Source organism: Falco naumanni, chromosome 1, assembly GCF_017639655.2.
Source record: "Falco naumanni isolate bFalNau1 chromosome 1, bFalNau1.pat, whole genome shotgun sequence".
Lineage (NCBI taxonomy): Eukaryota > Metazoa > Chordata > Aves > Falconiformes > Falconidae > Falco > Falco naumanni.
Window position 1 is genome coordinate 25073237 of NC_054054.1, and position 18195 is coordinate 25091431.

The 18195-nt window shown below is 43.0% G+C and overlaps 1 long non-coding RNA gene across 2 annotated transcripts in view; it reads right to left on the reverse strand.

Annotated features, from left to right (window-relative positions):
- Nucleotides 1-18195, reverse strand: part of LOC121084720 — an 83377-nt gene that overhangs the window by 29315 nt on the left and 35867 nt on the right. For both annotated transcript variants that reach the window (XR_005826848.1, XR_005826849.1), the window contains exons 8-9: nucleotides 10552-11153; nucleotides 17-161 (exon numbers count right to left, since the gene is read on the reverse strand). This is a non-coding gene — a long non-coding RNA (uncharacterized LOC121084720). The remainder of the gene's footprint in view (nucleotides 1-16; nucleotides 162-10551; nucleotides 11154-18195) is intronic.

The window sequence follows — 18195 nt, forward strand, 5'->3', positions numbered from 1 at the left end:
AGAAGAATCTACTGACTCTAGTGTGAGTTTCTGTTCAACTGCACTGAACAGCAGGCTCAAGCTGAAGTTCAAAGCAATGGTGTCACACCAACAGCTTTTATGGAGCTTCTTTGGGAAAAGGGGGTTCTCGGGGAAGAACTTCATCACGCAACACAGAACTACTGCAAAAAAGAACAAATTTTCCACTTAAGCCAAAGCAAACATGGTTAAGAAAACTTTTTCTGATGAGTAAGTAGAAGATAATGGGCACAGGCCAAGCTTAACTCAGTTAACAGAAAGGCTGCTGTTGATTTCAAACAATGACAAGTACCAGCTTTTTTTCTTTTTTTTTCTTCCCCAGTTTTTCAAACTAACACATAAAAGTTACTAATTTAAAAAGCAAAGCCTATGCCTTGAGCATTTTTGCACAGTAACAGCGAAACAAAACATCACCCACAGTAATTGCTCCTCCAAACTGACGAGTACTGGTACTCGCAGCTGTGGTTATACCCACGGATATGGATGATTTATCATAACATATGTAGAGTCATTTTTTTTTCTTTTTCTAGGGGTCTCTTATGAACAATGAGACAGTAAAACTTTATACATTTACAATTTTCAATATACCCATGTGCAACATGAAACAAATATCATCCTAGCAACAAGAAAAGCACGAGAGTTAGCAAAGAGAAAGGTGCAGTCCTGGTAAATCACTTCTTTCTCCTTTCAAACGGTTAACTGCAAAATGCATAAAGCTGGAGCACATAAAAATGGCATGTAGCGAACAGTAAAACATAATGGAAGTTTAACTGTTAAATGAATAATAACTCTAGCCAATGTAGCTATGATTTCATGCTTTTCCACTGTAAAAGAGGAGTCCGTCCACATTTCATAACTCTAGAGGGAACGAGTTCCACATTTTCAGGATTGCCTGGAGTTGTAAGCAAGGCCCCCCTCGCTTGAGGCACTCATCATCGCAGGGGAAACGCTGCAGCATGTCGCAGTGGTGGATCCTACCAGCCTGTTTACACAGTGGCACTTGGAAAATAGGGGGGGGAGAAGAGGGAAAAAAAAAAAAAAAATCACACCATGTCACAATCCCAGGGCTAACGAAGAACATCACTTTCAAATCCCTTGTGCAGAAGCTGGATACAACATTGCACAGCACGGCATCACTGTGGCTCCAGAGAACCTGTGGCTCCACTTTCAGTTTTCCAGAAGAGCCACATTAAGCAACCCCCATGATGCAACCCCCAAGACTATTGCTTGGATCTTCTCTTTTTGCAGCTTCTTCACAGCATCCAGCCAGCAACTGGGCAACCACAGGTTGAACCTGATTAAGGAGTCAATCCTGCTGAAATATTTCCCATGAGTTTTGGTAAGGAAATGCATGGAGACTGCAGGGATGGGCACAAGCAGACACGGCGATGCTGCTTATGAGCAACCAAAGATGTACGTGGTCCCAGCGGCACTGAGGCTCACCCAGAACAAACAGGCCAACGCCATTTCTGGCTCTGGAGGTGCTGAGCTGCATTAGCATGGTGCTGCAGGGAACTCCACATCTACTACCAGTTTCCCTCCTTTCTGCTCTTGTGCCACACTGTCATAGAAAGAGCGGTCACTGCACTGGAAGGGCACGATAGCCCACCCCTCGCACCCAGCCGAGCGGGGCAGGAAAGGTGCATCAATGAAACTAAGACCTGGGAGAGCTTGTACTTCAATGCAGCTCAGCACCCTCCCAGCTCTTCACATGGAGATGCAGCAGGGAAAAGATTTGGTCTATCTGACCGACCAAGAGAGAGAAGAGAATCCAGGAATGCAAACTCTCTGTCCAATGCTCTGATCACCACTCTTTCCCCGTTGGTTATATTTTATCATCCATATTTTTATTACACTGCTGCTTTGGGGCTTGTTATAGAATAAAGTCTATTCCGTTACATTAACTTTCAGAGATAACTGCGAATGGGCAAAATCCACTCTGCCCAAGGAAACCGTTCCCTTTCTTGTCCCACACTCTTCTTCCACAAAAGGAAAGCATTAATTTAAGCCCCAGCAGTCAGACCAAGAGCAACATTTTGGAAAACTATTTCATTCCTTTTGTTTAACTACTATTAAAAAAATGTGTGGCATACTCCATCTGCAGTCCCACAAGAAGCTCTTTTATTAATTTGTTACCCTCCCCCAACTTCTCTTCAGTGAGGAACATCTCTGCGAGTGCACAGTATTTTCCTGGTGTGGGGAGGGTGAAAACACACGGTCGCATAAAGCCCCGTGCATGTCGCAGCTTCCTGGGTCACACGGTGAATATTCTGCTGTGCCTTGGTAGCAGAATAGTGAAACAACAGTGACCTTCCAGATTAAGCCCCAAAACCATATGACATCCTACCATCTCATGTGTAACATCTTCTATTAAATACCTTAGGATGAAAGCATAATAAAAAGAAAATTCTATAAAACTTTATGATTTTAACAGTTTCAGTTACTAAGTTCAGCTTTCTGGAGATTTGGCAGGCTTTCCTGGAATAGAGTGCGACATCTGAAACCTCTTTTGTTCCTTTTTTTTTTTTTTTAATGTAGCTATTTGCCACTGTCACTGAATAGTGGCAAAATAGGACACTGAGAATTAACCCTGCAATCCTGCAACTGTCTGACAATCAAAAAAACAAATCAGAATGCTTTAGTCTTCAGGCCAGAGTATCTTTAATCCTGTTTTAATAACCTGTGTTAACAGATTACATTGTATCAACCCATTGATGGCTGACAGACTCCATAAGCACAACGGAAAGGGTTTTTACCGCAGTATTTCACAAGAGTTTTATGTGGGCTGTAAAGTGTTCTTCTACATCAGAACATTTGGGTCAGTGTTTTTATTCTGTTGGCATCTGCATTAATGTATTTCATTAATTACAAATTATCTGCTCACTGCAGGAAGTCCGAATGCTTTTGACCCCACGAATCCAGAGCATTTTGATCAAAAAAATCATAATTTAAAAAAAAATGGCACAGTGCCCCTGTCTTTATTTCCAGCAGTTCAGATGTCTGGACGGGCTGCACAGTCAATCACTTTTGAAAGGAGATTCTGCCTCATGTAATAGCTAAAGGAATGTTCCACTGTCATTGCTGGGAGGATGCAAATGGCTGTAATGCATTTAAAAGACAACCTGAAAAACCTAGCTCTGTGACTTTTCATAAAATCACCTAAAATCCTTGTGTCTTCCAGGTATGTTTTAATCTCCAGGCAACATCGTTCTGTTCTGCCTAAGCTACTTACAGTAAAATCTCCCCCGCGGCAAATGAGACAAAATATTGGGTGGATTAACATGAACCACTATAAACTCACTGTGGTTCTCCTTGCTAAAAACTCAGCTTCTTGTTTTCCTGAGCTGTTCCTAGGGCAGCCACACAGAAGAACAGGATAAAAGTGCTTCCTGAACAGGACATGAAGATTCACAGCACTGCGTAAATAACTCAGCAGAGCACCCCGTAACTTGTCACAAACATGCTGAAGGCAGATTCTTAGTCATTTCAATTCATGCCATGTGGCTCATGCAGCCAAATTGCAGGGCACCAAGTACAAAGCCAGACTCAACCCACATGTTTTTAAGTTTGCCCATCACCAAGACATGTAAATGTAAACATAATGGGACAGAAACTCCGGCCTCACTCATCCAACATGAGGTATTTCTGGTCTATCTAGTACAGCTGATGAGTAAATCCTAAGAAAATATGCACATAAATAGGACAGAAAAATGGAAGAAGCAGCGTTTTCCCCTAAGAGCCGAGTCACTAATTAAGCGTGCACGCTGCTGCTGAAGCTGCTCTACCTTTTAACGGAGGATGCAGCAATGACTAGTGACAATCCCTACAGGGGCTGTGCTGGTTTTGCAAACTCTAGCGCTGGTCCGTGCTTGCCTGCCTTGCCAGGCTCCTCTCGAAACTTCTTCATTTGCTGTGGTGGCAGGAAGCTCAGAGGCAGCATGCTGCCTGCGAGCCACATGCCAAGCCCCTGCCTTTGTGAGGGCATTGCAGCATTCTGGCTGGACTCAGTCCTTAGGCTCCACGGGATCCATCTCGGAGGTGGCTGCAATCTGGAAACTCATAAAGATACCCCTTGTGTCATGTGTTCATTGTAACCTTGAGAATCATTAGAATTGGTCTTTCTTTTTCTAGCAAGGAAGCATGGAAGAATATTGGGTTTGTGTTTTTCAGCAATACGCTTACAGCTGGTTACCCAAGTTGCTCCAGTTGTTTCTGACAATTATTTTATTTTCAAACAACTTTTTACTGAAACACGCTTCTCATTAATAGTGGCATAAAGATGATTCAAATAGAATATGCAAACAAATCCTGCTAAAAATCTGAAAACGTGTTGCTTAAACTGTAAAATATCAGGTTTTTTGTTGTTTGTTTTGCCATATTCTGTCACCTTTAACTGCCAACAGCAATGTAAATTGTCTGTTAAATACAGCAGTCCTAACAGATAACTCATTTTATCACAGTTTTATCATTATTAGAAAAGCGCAACAGGACCAGAGACCTTTTCAACAGGCCTATGTAGTCCAAGAGGAATGAAAGCAAGATGCTGTTAATGGGATTTAACTTGACAAATCGACTAATGAATAAGATTGTGCCAGGCCTAAATACCATTCTACAAAACCTTCTCCTGGGGATCTAATTTCCTACCAAATTTGCTTTAGGAAATGCATATGCAGGAAAGATTATCAATTTCTCTGAAAGCTAAAAGCCTTCTCAAATGAGAATCCATCAGGAAATGCGTTATAAACTGAGGTAATGCAATTTTCAGGGAGGATGATATTGTAAACTTACTTTATGAACTCCTTTGTTGAGGACCAAAGAAAATGAGATAGCTGTCAAGGTACCTTTATAGGCAAGAGCAGCACACAGGAGCAAGAGTATCTACTAACAGCTGCCATCTCATACCTGAACCAGTGGCCCCAAGAAGCTTATTCCCAAATTCCATCATGATCACTGCTTTCCCTTCAGGAACTGCTTTTGGCCAGACACTCCAAATAGCCTGTCTTACAGACGGTGGAAGCTGCAATGGTTTCAGTGAAATAAATGAGGTCTTTTTCTTGTGTGCAGGGATACTGTACCCCACTCAGCAGCTATCGACACAAGTCACATACCCTTCAGATCCTTTAACTTAGTCTCAACAGTCCATTAGACAGTGGCAGCTGGGTCTTAATTAAGTGCTGCCTTCAAAGAACAGGAGGCAAGAAGTCTGCAGTGTCCATCCTGCCAGCATGCCACCAGTAGGAGCTTCTTTCCCCCACTCCACTTCAAACGCTACCCTCTTCACAGAGGGCTCTGGTCAATTTTCAGTCAACCACAAGGCTTGGTTGACACAACCATTTTAATGAGATAGGAAAAAGTTACAAGGCTAGCCTATGCACCCCACACACTCATCTGCAGCGATATCCCCTGTCCCTGGCCTCTGGCACGAGTGCACCAAAAGGCTCAGACTCCTCCGAGGGATTCTTCTTCACTACTGTGTTCTATGGACAAGTAATGCCTAATTTGCTGATCCTGTGCAACAAGAAGGCGCCCCCGGAGAACAGCTCAGAAGACATCAAATCTACTACGAGCACCAGAAGATGCTTTTCAACATGCCACAAAGGACAAAACCAAAAGCAGTAATTGTAACATTCCATAAAAGAAAGCTTTAAAGATGGTTACTACCCGCTTCACAGTTCACCAAAAACAGCTGTCACAACAAAGAAAGAAGAGATTACCAAAACCTCCAGCCCCGTAGAATTTTGCAAATTTTCTGTCTGTGCGTTTATACATTCAACACCACGCACGCACCATATAGGACACGTGATGGCTATGTTTCAGAAAGCACCTTCGTAAAACATCCGAGGTGATGAGGAGGCAATGGGTCTGACATCAACACCAGCGCACACACAAGAGGGGCGGCCAGCGCTCCAGTCCACGTTCTATCTGCGATTCAGGCTCACGGCTCTCCAAGACCGATCAGAAGAACATTAGAGAAAAACAGGATTGCTGACGGCTCACATGTTTGCAACATTGATAAAAAGGACCTCTTAACGAGTAGGTGGGGAGGTGGTTTTAGCAAAGGCAAGCAACGTGTCTGTAGACACGGGAAGCTAACATGTATCTCTGTAACATGGCTCTCCATAGTCAGAAGTAAGCCATCTGGTTACCCAGTTGTCGTTTAACCAGTTTAACCCCAACTGGCAACTCAGCCCCATGCAGCCACTCGCTCACTCCCCCACAGTGGGATGGGGGAGAGCATCCAAAAAGTACAGGTGAGAAAACTCCTAAGTTGAGATAAAGACAGTTTGATAGGTAAAGCAAAAGCTGTGCATGCAAGCAAAGCAAATCAAGGGATTCATTCACCATTTCCCTTCGGCCAGCAGGTGCTCAGCCATCCCCAGGACAGCAGGGCTCCATCACGTGTAATGGGGACTTGGGAAGACAAACGCCATAACACCAACTGCCCCTCTTCCTTCCTTTTCCCCCAGCTTATATATACCAGGCATGATGTCCCATGGCATGGAATATCCCTTTGGCTAGTTTGGGTCACTTGTCCTGGCTGTGTCCCCTCCCAGTTTCCCGTGCCCCTCCAGCCCTCTCACTGGAACGGAAAAGTCCTTGACTTAGTATAAACATCATCCAGCAACAACTAAAAACATCAGTGTGCATTGTTCTCACACCAAACCCAAAACACAGCACTGCACCAACTACTAAGAAGAAAATTAACCCTATCCCAGCTGAAACTGGCACACCCGGTTCAAATGAAATGCCAATAAAGACACTGCTGTGTAAATATCCCTCCCAAGCACAGCAAATAAAACAAAGACTTTGGTTATTGGGAGAGGAGATGAAGATGACGCTAAGCATACACTTCACTTGATATCCAGCAAAGACAGCAACGACACTGTTATGGGTCACAGCTTCCAGCCGGCGCAGTTTGCCACACTGACTGCCAAGCAACTCAGCCCACCAGCACCCTTCTGCTGGCTGCTTTGCAGCTGGGCACCCAAAGACTGGCTTCTGTAGTCCACCAAAAAAAACCTCACCACCTTTGCTGGTCTTTTGCAACCTAAGTGATTCTAGGAATACACAAAGTCTCTGAATGTCACTCTGGGGCTTTAAGGGAAATCATTCATTCACTTTGTGAATAAGTACGCTGAATTTCTAAAGTAGCACAGAAACAAAATATTTGTATTAACTTGTAAATAAACTCCATTACCCCCTTAAGGATATAATGCGAGTGTGGCTGTTAAAAGGTGATCCTTCAGTCTCGAGACATTTTTGAAGATACTCAGCAGTTCACAGCTCGGTTCCAGCTTCATCACTGCTCACAATTAAAAGGTGCATTTTGACCTGGCACTGGCTTCTGTGGGTAGACTATAGACATACCCAAAGAACTGGAATCTGCTCTGCCCTCATTTTCCTCCCAATTCCAGCAGTGAGACCAGGCTCCGTACAATTTGGCAGCGTGTGCTTCTGGGCACTGTGCATGAAAGTATGGTGCCACCTGGGCTGACCCAGGTTTAACTGTGTTATGAAAATATCATTATCATATTTTCCAGCTTTACTGTAGCTGATTCTAAGAGCAGCTAAGTTTCCACATAACACAAATAGTACTTTTTCTTTGTATACTGCCAGTCCTTGCAAATCATACAACCAAGAGCATAAGTGTTTCAGTGATAGAGAATCATTCATCTAAATCTGAGGAGGAGAAAGGTGTAATTTGCTGTAAACCCTTCAATGTTTTATCTCATGTTGGTGTCAGTCTCAGGATAAATAGATGCATCAATCTGCCCAAATATACAAGTAGTTTGCACGAAAGAAGCTCGCGTTTTTTTATAGCTGAAGGCTGAGAAGGAAATTACTATTTATAAAATGACAAGAGGCACGTTTGCTGTATGCCTGAGAGAAATCAATAGGAAGAAATTAAGACCAGTCCTGTAGTACCTACTATTAGCACATGCCCATCCTATATGGGCACTAACCAAACATAAGACACGTATGTATAATTTCTGCCAGTTTTTCTCTTTAGCTGCCTTTCAGAATGCATATGCTCATAAGCCCAAGCTAATATGCTGAGAAATACTGGCAAACCCAATGGGAAAGGGGCCTCAAAGAAAAAAAGGGAACAAAGCTCCTATCAGACCCATACATGAGAATTATTTTTTTATAGAAACAAATCAACCAACCCCAAATGCTTTCCCTATCTCCTACCCTGGTATTTGTAAGAGTTTCACCAAGCATTAGGTGATCCAAAAAGGTCTCCTCACTTTTCCACGAGGACAAACTGCTGCTCATGCAACTAACGTAACACTCCCAAAGCCACCCGATCCGACACCCACTACCAGGGACCTGCCTGAGGCAGCTCCACGCGGGTTTGTGAACGGGAGGGATGATTCCCTGGACGCCGAGCTCAGCACAGACCCCCCAGCCCATCCCGGGGGATAACCTGCCCCCGCAGTCCAAAGGCGGCACCAAAACCCACGGCTCTGCATGCTGCAGAGGGAGAATACCTCACTCCTTCACAGCTGACTGTCCTCTAAAGGCCACATTCCCAACAAACCTTGAACTTCTGGTTGACTCGACTTTTTGGAGGGTGCTAAGTATGGGAAGTGTAGGGTTTTTTTTTTTTTCTTTTAAACAGTGCTTAAGCCAGCCATACATCCTATTAAAGTGGGGGAGATTGCTGGCCTGGGGTGAGATAAAACAGTGGTTTTCATCACGTTTAATTGCCATAGAACATTTTGCACTTATCAAACAGAGACAGGAGGGAGAGGTCACCCCTGGACTCCCCCGTCTTTGTTTTCGGAAGGTTTCTACCCCCTCCCCCAGAGTGCTGCACAGCCCCATGTTCCTCCTGTATCCCAGCCCCAACGGCCACGCTGACCAAGTGGCTGCCGCATGTGGGCATCCCAGGTGGAATCACCACTGGTCACCTCCTAATGGCTGTGCCAACCGGGACATGACAGATGGGCAGGAACACAAGTTGGGATCTTTCCAGGTGAAAGCTGCTACGCAAATGCACACTACCATGGCCACTGTTTAATTTCAAATGGAACATTTTTCCAAGAAATCACTGAATCACCAAGGAATGCTGGAATTAAGTCAGAACATGAGATTCCTGGAATGTTTGCCAATCCTAGTAGCAATTGGAGCGAGGGCCAGGTTTGGCATATAAAAGGGTTGTTTTTCAGTCCGATAATAGCAGTGAAAATTAAAATTGGTCCATCAAGTCAAGATCTGGCGACAGTTACCATGGCCCTGGTAGAACACAGACTTCTTCACGGTCTGTGAATGCAACACATGCTGGAAAAAGGCAAACAAGTTTACAGTTTATCCCATCTCCAGTTCTGATGCAGAAAATTAAAGGCCTCCCATGTTGTTCTATTTTGAAAAGACAGAAGGGAAGGCAAAGGACAGAAAAAAACAGGTACAAACAGTACTGGGCCCATTTTCATAGAATCACGGAATGGTTTGGGTTGGAAGGAACCTTAAAGACCATCTAGCTCATCATCATCTATAACCCGCTGCCACGGGCAGGGACACCTCCCACCAGCCCAGGCTGCTCCCAGCCCCGTCCAGCCTGGCCTTGAGCACTGCCAGGGATGGGGCACCCACAGCTGCTCTGGGCAGCCTGGGCCAGCGCCTCACCACCCTCACGGTGAAGAACTTCTTCCCAATGTCTAATTTAAACCTACCTTCTTCCAGCTTAAAACCATTACCTCTTGGTCCTATAGTTACAGGCCCTTTTAAGTTTAATGGATTTTGAAATTAAGTATTTTACAGAAATGAAAAGCATACAACTAGGTTACTTCATGCTTAAGTTTATATCATTTCACTGGCATCACACCAGCAATGACTGAGGTAGCCATGCATTTTGCTATCAGCGTGTAGCAAAGCGGGTGAAATACTCAAAGGAAAAACACTCATCACTTCCCATGCAGGTGGCTGCCCACAGCGTTAGGGACATCTCCACACAGCCACGGTACAATTCACAATGGATTTCACAGTTCCTGCTGAACATCGGTTTCACCAGGAGCACAGAAAGAAAAGAAAATGCCATGGACCTGGGCCCTGATGGAAGTCCTGCTACAGTTTGGATCAGGCTTCCTGGAACTGAGTTTGCAATATATGAAAGTGAACTATGGAAAATGAAAAGTAGGTGTGAGAAATGGTAACTTTGGTTTTTTTTCCCTATCAGAAAGCCAACTAATGCCTGCCAGAGGAGCTTGTCAGCATCCAGAGGAATTAAAATCGGGTCCATCTGCATCTATTTACAAGCAAGAAACAAACACTTGATTTAGAATCAGATGCATGAATATTGACAGACACAGGCCTGGAGTGATTAGTGCACGTTTACAAGGAACTTTATGAGGACACCCTAAGAAGTGACAGCCCGCAGGTGAGACATGATAACTGTCAATATGGACACTCAATTTGTTACAAATATCAACTTTAAAAAAACCCTGAAAGTAAACTAAAATACACCCTCAGTTTCAGCCTCTTCATTATCTAGAGCGTGATTTAAGCTAATGCATTTTACTTTGCACTTACCACGAGCTAGGAGGGTGCATGCTGTGAGTTCAGGCACTTCATTCTTCTCAACAATTCCTCTGACTGTTTTAACATGAGTATACCCCAGGAGCCTCCTGCACTCAGCCACCTTGCTTTGGAAGTGAAGGCCAAAGTCAAACACGCCACACAGTGCCGTTCCTCTCCAGGCACACTTGTAGCATCACTACACGCAACTTGGTACTCACTCCCAAAGCCAGGCACAGGCGTGCCACACGGTGGGCTCACACACTGCAGCCACACCGTCTCAGTCGTGTGGAGCCTCCCAGACGCGGACAGCGAGGTGTCTCTCTTGCACCTTTGATCTCCTTCAGCCAGCTGGAAGCCTGCCTGCAAAGTGTAGAGATGCTTAAGATACAGTTGCCACTGACAGTTCTTTCTTTTGATCTTGAAGACCCAAGGCAAGGCTGAAGTGGGTGCTGCCAGTGCCACAAAACAACATTTGGATCTTGTTTTTTCTCTTGCACAGCCAGGGAAATGCTATATTCCAGCGACATGTGGCCTTGTCCAACTCCACATTCCCTCGCAGATAAGGCAGGCATTGACTCTGGCTTTCAAAATATACAGACGGAACTGCCCAGATGCTTCAGCCAAAGGCACCGTGAGGAAGAAAGCACATATGAGAGACAAATAAATTATGTTTGCTCATTCACATCCTAGCGCAAGAAAACTCCCTATCCAGACATACCACCTATTAATCTGGAACGGTGATCAGAATGTCATTCCAATATTCAAAAAGGGATACAGCACAAACAATTTCCAAAATGAGCTTAATGAAGAGACCCATTTGTTCACAGCTGCTGCTACGACTAGACTGGAAGGAATCCAAAACACAGGAAGAAGTGAGAGCATTAGTGAATTAGAAGGGGAGATCAAGAGCTTGCTTCTGTAAAGAAATCCCAGCCTGGAAATCCAAAATACTTAATCCCAACTACCAATGACTCTTCTAGACCAAAGGAAGGCAGCTATTAAAAAATACCTGGAGTCTTCTGTGGACCAGCACAGGGCTATCACAACTCATTCCCTGTCCTTCTAGAATCAAGCCAGCAAATAAAAGAAGTGCTTGTGCTCATGGTTGCTGCTCACATTATCCACAAAAATTTCAGAGCTGGGAATACTCAGAAACTTAATAGACTATTTAGAATGAAAAGAAATACTATTTACTCAAATCTGTACAGATGGAGCGCTGCATGTCATGTGTAGGAGGATCTGGGTCAATCTTGTTAGACATAATAGGACTTTATTCACTATGGATGAAAAGATTCCAATCTTACCGTTAGGCAAGAGGATCAGTTCAGCTGTGATTTAAGCAAATTTACAGGACTCGCAGAAGAGTGAGTGAGACTATTGAGACAAACTAGCCAGTGAATTTCAAAAAGCTGCTGGAGTATTTGTAAAATTCCACCTTATCTGGTAGATGTCTGCAAAACATAAATAAAATTTCCATTATAAAAATGAATAAATATTGCTTTCTTTTATCTTATATAAGAATTATTAGGGCTATCAGTCCTTATCATCGAGGCATAATCTGATTACCAGCTAGGATCAGAAAGAAATCCCCTCTGCTCCAACCCCATCATGGCGATAGTGTTAAATAATTAACAGTATACTGAGGAAACCAAAATAAACACCTTGCTTTGAAGCACTCAGAACTGTGACATTATGCCAGATGGACAATTATCTGTTCTGTTAATGCAACTCTTCTACTCTTAAAAAACAAACCATTGCGCAACAGGAATTCCAACTTATTACTGGGTTTGGTGCCATACGAAACACTGACCACTTTAACCACTGACATTTCAGTGGTTTTAAAACATTCTGTGGCTCCTGGGACATCTCAAAGTCAGGATCTTTTTTTGCCACCTTCACTAATGACCGCTGCCTAACTAGGGAATAGCTGTCCCTGTCGGCCACGGCCACGGGGAAGCAGTGAAAGGATTCCTGAGCCACAGGATGTACAGCCCTGGGCTGGAGCCTCCAGGAATCCGTCTGGGCTACGGCACATCACAGTTGCTGCCATTATGCTCCAAATGAAGAGCCTGAATTGTCTAACAGATAAAAAGTTGTCTCTTTTTCCCCCCCCCCCCCCCCCGTTGAGACAAGATGCTCATGTCAAGAAACTTAAAGAGAATGAGAGAGCACAAAGTATTCAGCGCACATTAAATTATTTTGGCAATGAAACTGATGAAGAAAAACACAATAAAAATGCTGCAAAGAAGTTTTCCAAATGTTTCTTTGAAAGAATTTGTACACAGCCAAGAAATGCTGGTTCCACACCAGACTCCTATGCCAATCTTTTTTTTTTTTCTTTTCTTTTTATTTTCTAAAGATTTTATTGGTACCTTTACATTTTAAAGTTTTTTTGTAAGACAGACAGCATGCCTTGCCAATGCCTTTTCCTCTGCAGCTCTGAGAGGTTTGCTTTCAATGTTTTACCATTATTTTAAAGTACTTTAGATTGCAAGATCTTCAGATTTTGCATGACTTGCCAGTTGCAAGACTCTACCAAACAGCCATGAAACTTAACAGCTTAATTGTCTACACAGAGATTGTAAGGGAAAAGTCACCCTGGTAGAAATGAAAAACATCTCTCTGACGTTCCAATGATTGCTCATCTGTACTTGATACTAAGGAAATCAGCTGCAGCCCTTGTTTCCTAACATATAACAAAGATGTTTTTAAATCTCACTTCCACGTGTTTAAGATAGGGAAAACTCTGCTAAGGTTGATTCTTTCTAAGCATCACCTCACTGAAGCCACCGCTAATTGTCACCTACTTCCTTCATGTTCCATGAATTTTAGACAACTGAAAGGAGCAATTAGAAGTTTTAAAAAGACAAAACTGAAGCCAAACACTAAAACTTTCAGTTTGCTTTCAGCTAGCTGCTTAAATTCTTCTTGGATGTTCAGTTACAATGAGAATCATATAAGACACCTTTTTTGAATGGTACTAAAGCTATGGTTTGTTAAGGCTCTGGTCTGATTTTGTCCTGACAATGTGTGCCTTTTGATTCCACGTAAAATGGGACAGGAGTTTGCAAACTACATTTGCTTCTGGGGAAACTATTTTCTTTTACTTTACACAAAATAAATGCCTGCTTGCTTCTATTTTATTTGAAAAAAAAATGTTTTCAGAAAAATGCTTAGGAAATATTCAAATAATGTCACGTAACCCAAAACTTCACTAGGATATTGCAGTAGTTTTGGAGGCCTCCAAGCAGTTCTGGGTTGCGTCTACAGTGGGCTATGAAATGTGTCCAGTACTGGGAAAGACATCACGTTAACTTTTAACCCATGTGCTAGATGAGTACAGGACAAGCAACAATTCATTTCAGAAGATGAAGAGATGAGGTCACACCACACTTCATACTGACTGAACTTCATCGACAAAAAACAGTGCTACTAGGTTTTAGCTGGACATCGAGTTCCCACGTGCATCTTTAAGATGGAGGCTCCCTGCTGGTCTCACAGCTCATTGTACAAATTGTGCAGACAAAGCAATCCTCGGGGAGTCAGGAACAGCTTGGCTACCAACTTTGAGCCACTTGTGAAAACTACTTTTGGAAGCTGTATTTACCAGCCTGCAAAGCTGGCCCAAACAACCACGTCTGCCTTGTCTGGAGCCGTAAGCCATCCTGCTTCACAGGACAAAACCCGAACGTTCACACGCTCCCCTGAGACTGGACTCAAAGCAGTGGAATTCTCCTCCCTCCCCATTAATCCCTCAAGTACAACAAATGACATCTTTCAACATTAGGAAAAATCTTTGTTACCGAGCAAACCCTATTGTTTGTTTGATTCTTGTGGTTTCATGATGCTGGCTGGAGTTTGGGGACAGCAATAACAGCGTAGGCTGTAGAGCAGCAAGTCAGCCAGTTTTGAGGCTGCCCTTGCGAGGAAACCGAGAAGCCTCTAACCACGCATGCCTTGCAAATCAAAATGGCTATTGCAAATCAGAAAATCTTTCTCAAAATCTCAAATATCAAGAAAACTTTCATTAAACATGTGCCTTGGTTTGAATTCAGGCTCTTTCTAAGATTACAAATGCTAGTGCTGTTCTGTAACAAATGCTGGAAACCACCACAGGAGCCTCCACATGGCAAGTTAATACAGTCATTATGGAAATGCAACACATCTAACCCCAAACTTTTATTTACACAATAATATAAACTGCAGAGACACTGCATAAAATTGTTGCTGTTTACATATAAAAATTTTGTCGGTTAACAGGGGTTCTTCAGGCAAAATCACCTAAGTCCCTAAGCAAATCGATGCTTTTTGAACAGCCTTGGGTTTTTTAAAAATACACCTGTGCTTCAGACAGTCTATCTGCTAGTTTTGCACAGCTTATAAAACACAGGAAAGGCTAGTAAGTACAAGAAGCAGAGGAGAGCTCCTAAGCAACAGCCTAGCTACTATCTACTTCCACGTTAAGTGGAAGTAGCACATGCACCACCCTTTTCCAGGTCTCATGTTCTTTGCTTCTTTGGCTTTTATTACAGTTCCAAAAATGAAACTTTCTGGTTTGGGGGGAAGCAATAGAGTCACTTCAATTCTATTGTTTGCATTTCCTTTTAAATTGCTGCTTCAGCACACACATCATGAATGAATAAAGGAATCAAAAAATAATACCGAGCGATCTAATACTCGAATACTGGAGGAATATGAACGTCATGACCTCCAACAGCATCTTCTAGGACTGGAATGGGGATGGCCTTTGCCTAAACTGTGCCGACACAAGTGCGCAATAGGCAACGGTGGGTCAAGCCAGCAGAGGCAGCACTAGGTGCAAGCTATGAACAGACAGGAACCAGCTGTGGCACTGCGGAGCATGGTAACGTACCACCCTCACAGACAAGATCACCACCGTGTCCCAGCACACATGAGAAGGGAGCTGAGGCTGGTGCACGCTTTGTTCTCAGCAACTAATGGGGACCACCCAGGATGACCTTACAGAATTTTTGGAAATTGGAATTTTTAAGGGACTATAAGACCATACAAAAACATTTCTAAAAACACAAACAGAGTAAGAAGATGATGATGATATGCTTTATAACCAGAGTCAGCACAATAAATACTAATGAAATTAATAATGGTCACGTTATGCAAGCATTACACTAATAAAGAGCTTGAGTCTGCTACTCCCCAGAACACGGTTATTTTTTTAAGGAATTGTTAGTTTTGGAAGCATTTACCATGTCTGTTGTATTTTTCTGAAACAGAAAAACATTGATTCTATCCTTTGTTGGACAAAACAAAAAATAACAATCCTAAATAGGTGTGGCCATGAAAAATCATCTGCTATTTTTGGCAAGAGCACGGAGAGCCAGCTCCAACAACCAAGCTGGGTCCCCAGTGTGGAAAGAAGAATTCTCTCTCTTATCCACTTCCCAGGTTATTCAGGATACAGAGTTAAGTTTTAGGCTGATCTTAATTTGTATCATTCCATTCATGATACAGCCACACCACTGTGTGTTCTCTCTCACCTGGAACAGCAGCTTCGATGGATGGCTGTACCAAGCGAGGATGGGGAGTATTTCAGAATGCTTCTTTATGCTGCCTCACTCCAAATAATTCTGCCTAGCAGCATCTGACAAACAAAAACTTTCCAAAACGCTTCTGAACTTTCAGTATGCTTCTCAAGACTGCCCATTTTACAAGGGCAAACAGACAGAACTTCAAACTCCAGGTTTCATTTCTTGCTTTATCTTGTTTCCCTTCCGCTTACAGAACCACCACCACTCTGCGTGCGTTCTTCCCCTGGCCTGCCAAAACACAAGGCCAACACCTCCGGGCTGCGACACCGTGAAAAGAGCCAGTTCTCCTAATCACCATGTCCATTTGGACACTTGACACTAGTTCTTTTCAATACATCTTCTAGTTTCTTCGCATCAGACTCCGAGAGGGTATTCATGTCGGTCATTTCGATTAAGGACCGCAGAACCTTCGGCCACCCGCAGCGCGCTGTGCTGGCCACTCTACACACAGTAAGTCAGCTTGTGCACTCTGTTCTTTTACATGTGTCATCATGAACTTCAATTTACATCGCTCCATTTCCCACCTTTAAATCTATTGTTTAATGAGTTTAGCTAATCCCAAATCAGTTATTACCATGGTATGGAAATACAGGTTTTGACAGGGAACATTTTTACTACAAATGGCCTTATTTCTCAAAAACTGTAATACGATTTGGCAAGGGGGATGGTGACAGACAGGACACAAGATGGCAGCAGGTAGGGGCTACAAAAGTCAACTCAAAGGCTTAAGCTGAATTTTTCAAACCTTAAGTGCTCAAAATCCTTCTGAAACTCAGTAAACTGCATTAGGCTTTGAAACGTCCTTCCTCAAGCTGCAGTCAAACTCATTCTTGTGTGGCCTCATAAACAAGGTTAAGTCTTCATCTTTAATTAACTGCCTTTCATTAATGTTGTCACTTTGATGCGTGCGCACACACATGGGCAAAGTTTTCAGAAGCAGAATTCCCATCCAAACTTCAAGATTTACAAAAGAACCACCTGGATCAGGAAAAAAAAAAAATCAAGAAAGGAGAAGTCCTGGGATAAAAGCCTTCACCTAGGACCAGACAGCTCACTGACAGAAGAGACCTAGTGTATCCTTTCAAACAGAAGACTCAGACAAACAGGCATACAGTATAGGTAAGAAGTCATCTAATAAATCTGTTCCTGTTGCACTTAAGGCAGAAATACCTATGTGTTCGTTCCCCACTTTCAGAAAAGCATCTTCAGGCAAACTATTAACAAGACACCAAAAGCTCCCCTCAGATACCTACCAGCTCAAGTGTGGCGCTGAGCAGGACTCAGACCTCTGGCCCCTGGAAACTGTCCTACAGGTAAAGTCATAGCTGTGCTCACGGACAGATGCAGAAAGTGTGTTCTAAGGGTACATTGCTATTTCAAGCTGGCAGGGCTTCAGCCAGCTCCATTTCCAGCTGCAAACTGGTGACTTTGCCCTCACAAGAAAGTCTCGATGCTCAGATTAAACCCAGGCAGGTCTAGCAGGTAACTGTGCTTGAGGACACCGGCATCTCTGAAGCCAAATCTTCTCTCTTTGCTACATCATCTCTCTCCTTCCGTAGCAAGAGGAAATTCTTTACTATTCATTGACATCTGGCATTTACTTGTAATCTACGGGCACACATCACGGTAGATTTTAAAGACCAAGATGATTTAATATTATGGAAAATTACTGCTATTAAAAAGAATATATAAACAAAATCTCCCCCTGAAATCTTCACTTGACTACGGGCTTCCATTAGCTATTGGCCTACCAGCCAAAATTGCTACATAAATTCTAACTGAAGCTTTCAAAAGTCTGGAACAGGTATTGAATTTTTTGTGATAATTTTAAGTCTTGAACTGTATTCTATATAATAGTGAGATATGTTAATGGTTTAAGCTTGACATCATCACCTGTAAGAAATACAGAGCAACTTTTATCTACTCCCGATCCATTTGCTCTCTTGGCAATACATATGAAACTGCTGTTCTTTATTTCCAACTTTTATCATCTCCCTCATTTTAGTTTATTTTTTTCCCTGTTCTGGCCACAGATTTTTTTCATACAACCTGTAAGTCTACTCCTCAGGCAGATTCTTTGTTCTGCTTC